Source organism: Micromys minutus (assembly GCF_963924665.1).
Source record: "Micromys minutus genome assembly, chromosome: 1".
NCBI lineage: Eukaryota > Metazoa > Chordata > Mammalia > Rodentia > Muridae > Micromys > Micromys minutus.
The window spans coordinates 28,200,496-28,206,495 of NC_137969.1; positions in this window are offsets into that span (position 1 = coordinate 28,200,496).

The following is a 6,000-nucleotide window of genomic DNA, read 5'->3' on the forward strand; positions in this document are numbered from 1 at the left end:
TGCTAATAGTAATTATTCCACTGTTCTGATTTAAAGGCAGAGCCTTCTGGTTAGATTTTTTTTAAAACAAGCCATGTATTTACATGAGCTCTTGGGTGATTTGCTGGGCTCTGTGGACTGCACAGTAGAGGGTTGGCCATTTGATGTGACTTAGCAAAGAGGCTGATGTAGCATGTTCAAGTTTTATAGATATGTGCTTTGTGACCATTACAGAATTTGCAACCTGAACATACTCGTGTCAAAGTACAGACCTGGCCTTAACCCAAGGACTTGATGAAATTGCCCTGAGACCTTACAAAGATTTCCTTAGTTCTGTGCTCTAGACACCCCTGGCACTGCCTTGGACAAGTGGGGACTGTATTTATTTCTATCACTGTCCTGTGGCAGGAAGTGAACAGCAAAGCAAGCAGGTGCCTTTGCCTGCTCCAACTACCTGTATCCTCCATGTCATAGACAGAAGCTGTGGAGATGCATAAAGGGTGGTGGCCTTTATACCTGCCCAGGATTATGTGATTTTGCTTCTGAGCTGCCAAATCCTGAGCAAATTTCCAAACACCACAAGCTACCTACTCTGCAGCACAACCAATAAAATTGGTTCTGTTACTATTGACCTGCTTCCAGTGAGTGAGAGACAAGTGCAGAGGTTGGAGGTAAGGGAAACTCTTGATGCTTAGAGGGACCCTCCACAGCACCTGGGACCACGCCCTAAACCTCCCTGGGCTTTACTAAAGTGAAGGTAGATTGATTTGTCTTCGAGCACATCATAGAGCTAGCCCAGCTACTGCTGGAAGATCTGGGCAATGAACAAACCAAGATTAGGGCCCTGTACTCATCTTCTCTGGCAGAGTACCCTGTCAAGGCAAGGGAGACCCCATGGTCCAAATGAACATATCTATAGAGAAATTTGATCACCAGCAAAGGAGAAGCTGGAGGCCTAGCAAGGTGGGTTTGTGGCAGTTCCAGAACACAGTCAAGATGCTTTATGCAACTCTGGAACTCTCTGAGCCTGATCTCGTTTGCTTGTAAAGTGGGTGGCAGGATTGACAGGGAGAGCTGTAGTAAAGCTTAAGACTATTACCAGGAGGGTACAAATGCAGTCTCCCTGTGGGAATGAGTGAATGGCTCTTACCCTGGCCTCTTGTTCCCTTTCTTAGCAGCCCCCTTCCCAAATAACTGTAGCTCACCTCTGAATTTCCCAGGCTGGATTTGCTCCCTAATTGGTATTTCCCGAGCACAAGCCCACACTTGTTGGTCTTTTTTTTTTTTTTTTTTAAACTGTCAGCCTTTATGATGTTTTCCAGTCATGCTGTTCCAAGTAAGTATACTAACCATTAGTAGTAATGACACGTTAAAAGTGCCAACCACCTGTCTAACCGTCACATTTGTCGATTCATAGTCACTTGAAGTAAGGCAGGCACTATTTTAACAATCAAGAGGCTTGGTCCAAACACAGCTATAGGCAGGCCAGTGAGACTGGAACCCAGCAGTGCAACCTGAGTTGTGTCTGTGCCATCCTCCAATGGGGGCTGTTACGGCTTTACGTCCTGTCCAGCTAGAGTTACCCCCAGCCTTGTGCCTCTTTGCCCCACAGAATGTCTTTCACTTGAAGTCTCCCACCCCAATCTTTGCATCTTCCACTTCCCACAACTACCTTTAACTGTTGCTGTTCTAAGCACCATCTCTTCTCTGGGTAATCACTGTGCCCTGGTTCAGACCTTACATGACCGTGACATGGGTTTGTTTCCTCACCAAAAACAATAACAAAAAAGCTGTTCTTTCAGGGCTGCTAGGAGAACAAAGTAGCTGATACCTACTAAAACACATTAGGAAACACTCAAAACTCCTTTTGTTGGCCTAGTCATCTTTGTTCAAACCCCTTCATTGTAATGAAAGAGTAGGCAAGAACAGGACCAGCAGTTTCTGTGCAGTGCTAACAGGTAAGCATTTTTGTCATTAAGAGAAAAAGAATTTGTTTTATTTACTTTGACAATTTGAAGCTGCAGGTTGGGTATTGTGCACTTTTATAATCCCATCACTTCCTGGGAGGTAGAGGCAGGAAGGAGTTTAAGGCCAGCCTCAGTCACATAGGCCAGCTTGCTTGGGCTGTGTTCAAAGAAAGTAAAGCACGTAGTTGTAAATAAAATTGAATTAAGTCAAGTCATTCTGAGGTCAGGCTGGAGTTGGGCCTCCAGCTGACATTTTACTATAAACACAGCTTCCTGCTGGTAGGCTCCAGGTTCCTGGTCTGCTGTGCAGTGCCATAGCCTCTAACAAGGCTGTGCTAAGGAAGTCTGTACAAGGAGATCCAATGTGCTTATCACCAGGGCTGTCTAACTATGTGTTCAGTTACCCTGGTTTTTGAGCCCTGGCTGTCCTGGAACTCACTCTGGAGATCAGGCTGGCCTCGAACTCTGAGATCTACCTTCTGCCTTCCAAATGCTGCTGGGATTAAAGCACAGCACATCCAGTTTACTGGACAGTGCTTTTGAGTTTGATCTTCAACTGTAGATCCTACAGATCCAACTCAAGTTTTTGCAGGAAGCATTTTACCTTTTTGGGGAGTCGAGTGGGAGGGAGACGGTCCCACCAAGCTCTTGCTGGCCTGAACTCCCTACGTACTGGTACTTGAGCCCTAGCGTTAAAGTCCTGTGCCCTTTAACTTTACAGCTTTGTTTAGTTGCTTGTGTAAGTTGCTTCCTCTGCCTGTAAAGTTCTTATCTCATTGTCTGCCCAAGAAACTCCAGAGGCCCAAATCTGATTGTTGCTGTCTATAGTTTCCCTGCCTCCATCTCTACTGTAAGACAGCTGGCATGCTTGCTGTGTGCCAGGCACTATGCCCCATGAGGAATGTATTCTATTTGAAGGTTCAGAGAAATCCAGTGACTGCTAATGTCTGAAGCTTTGAAGGGCTGAGCTGTCTGTGGAGCCATGTGTCACTTCTGTCATGTCCCTTTTCTGTGGTTTCCACTTTTGCATGGCCCTTTATCCCCTTGGGATACTCAGGCCACGCTAGACAAAGCGCTCTCCACCAAATATATCCCCGGTCTACACACCACCTTTTCATGACTTTCCCCATATGAGAATGGGATGTAAGGAAGCTCATCTTGAGGGCTGGAAAGATGGTGCAGTGCTAAAGAGCGCTGACTGCTTCCAAAGGACGTGTTCCCAGCACCCAGGATTCTTTGTCAGACAGAGGCGTCAGACATTTATTTAATACACAGATACAAGCAAGCAGAAGGCCTATATATATATATATATATATATATATATATATATATATATATATATATATATATATAAAGAATTTAAGTTTAAAAACATAATTCATCTCTTCCCATTACCTAGAATAGAATAGTTCTTGACACTTTATAACCACTAATCCATTCAACACCTGTTCTTTCTGAATGGCTACTACATGCTAGAAAAGATTTAATTCTTGCCTTAGGAGATTTTATATATATATAAATTACATACACGTGTTTTTCTGTTTAGTTGTATATAATTATGTTATATATAATATGTATAACAGTTACATATATAATTATGTACTTAAATAAATTCAGCAAATAGTTATGGGGATGAAACATACATAAATAAATGTCTTTAATACAAAGAACATTGGAGGATGAGGAAAACTAAGTGCTCTAATGTTCTGGCAGAAGCTGAGGTCTGAGAAAGTGGTGGCATTAGGTAAGGTCTCCTGAGCATGCTTAAAAGCTGACTCGTGGGGATGGGTGTGACAGGAACAGTGGAGCTTAATGAGGACAAAATTGCCCCTGAAGTACAAATACCAACTGACATCAAAGTGACAGAAAACTTCATTCTCCTGGGAAAAAGCCTTGTCAGATAACATAGGAGCCTCTGGAAGAAGTTGGCCAGTTACCAGGCCGGAAGTGAAACATGACTGAGTGAGCGTTTACTGAAGCTGCTTGACAGGAGTGCATCTCACTAACAGATCTCTGAGTTTCCTTGCAAAGCTGGGGCTGAGCCTGAGTGAGAGACCAAACCAAGATGCAGGGGAGAGGTGGAAGCTCAGGGTGGTAGACATCCCCACTACTTGGGACCCTTCCCAGAATTCCTTCCTCTTCTGCTTTAAGGTACCTGGGAACTTCAAATAGGTTATCCTACAGGGAGATGACTCTTCTCACTAGTAACTGAAACCAGGATGCATTGCTCCATCCCACAAGGAGCAGCCTCAGCACTGACAAGCAAGGAACCTTGTGGGGGCTTCTTTCTTTTTTAATCTTTCTTTAGTGAAATTCCCTCTCCTTAAAGATGAGCCCTTCCTCTTTCAGCATCAGCTCAGACTTGGGACCTAGGCCTTTCCCTTTACTTTGAAATTGGTGTGTGTGTGGATGTGGACACAGGTTCAAGGCAACAGAGTGTTTGAGTCTTAGTTCAGATACACCTACTGCTTCAGACCTTCCATGATTCCAGCCACAGAGGACACATCCTCAGATGCCCCCTGGTGGCTGGTCATTCTTCCTCTCCCTGCCGCCTTCCTCTCTATTGGCTCCCTTCCTTTTTTCCTTTATCCTGGGCCAACCCTCATCCTCAGGGACTCAAAAAGAGTAAGAAGACCAATAAGAATGGACCAGAGATATAGCTCAGTTGGTAGAGTGCTTGCCTAATATATTTATCCCCTTTAAATTAAGAATCCCACTCTTTGAAGCTGTACAACAAAGTAACTCTAAAGATTATATTGTACAAAACTCATGCAAAATGTCCATTGGTTAGCTCATATGTAAAGATCACTTCAAAACATTTGATACCATGAGAGAAAAATGCTTACATTAAAAGTTATGGTCAGGGGCTGGAGAGATGGCTCAGTGGTTAAGAACACTGACTGCTCTTCCAGAGGTCTTGAGTTCAAATCCCACCAACCACATGGTGGCTCACAACCATCTGTAATGGGGTCTGATGCCCTCTTCTGGTGTGTCTGAAGACGGTGACAGTGTACTCATATAAATAAATATTTTTTAAAAAGTTATGGTCAGGACAGTAGAAGTACATGCCTTTAATCCCAGTACTTGGAAGGCAGAGGTAGGCATATCTGTATGCAAGGCTAACCTTGTATACAGACTGAGTTCCAGAGAGCCAAGGCTACGTAAAGAAACCCCATCTCAAAAAAACACTGAACAAAACAAATGGTCAAAAAAGTAATTATGGGGCAGGAGACATAGCTAAGCTGTTAAGAACACTCGTTGCTCTTGCAGAGAACATGACTGAGTTGGTTCAAGGTGTTCTCCTTGTAGCTTGTAGCAATCTATAACTATAGTTCTGGGGGATCCGATACTCTCTTCCATCTGCAGGCAGACATAAGTGCAGACAAAATACTACACATAAATACAAATCTAAAAATGGTGCTAGGGGCTGGAGAGATAGCTCAGTGATTAGATGTTCATGGTGCTCTTCCAGAGGACTCAGGTTTGATTCCTAGCAAGTTCACAACTGTAACATTTGTATCTCTAAGTCTAGCTCCAGAGGATAGAATGGCTTTGGCCTCTGAGGACACCTGTATCCATGTAAATACATGCACACAAAATGAAATACATTTTTATAAAAATGTTAAAAGTTATGAAATAGTTATTAGAAAGCAGCAGGCTCTAGGGAAACACAACTGTTTATGTTACAAGTTTGAACACTGTTAAAGAGGCAGGAAAGACTGTTATGAAATGTAACTGTAGCTGGATTGCTTGAGTCTCTCACAATTAACATAAAGCTGTAATACCAAGTCAAGCCCTTCTTTCCCATTGGTAGCTTGATGTACACCAAACAGGGTGTTGGGGTGTTGGCTCAGTGCTAAGAGCTCTTGGTATAAGGCCAGGAATAAAGTCTGGGTTTGAGTTTGGGTACCAAATACAACACAGAATTTAAACCAGTAAGAAACGTTTCTGTTGCATAAGGCTCGTTTAAATGCTTAAGATGTAATTGATCCTCTTTGGGGCTGAAGGGAGCTCAGTGCTACTCTTCAGGGAACCAGATCAGTTCCCATCACCC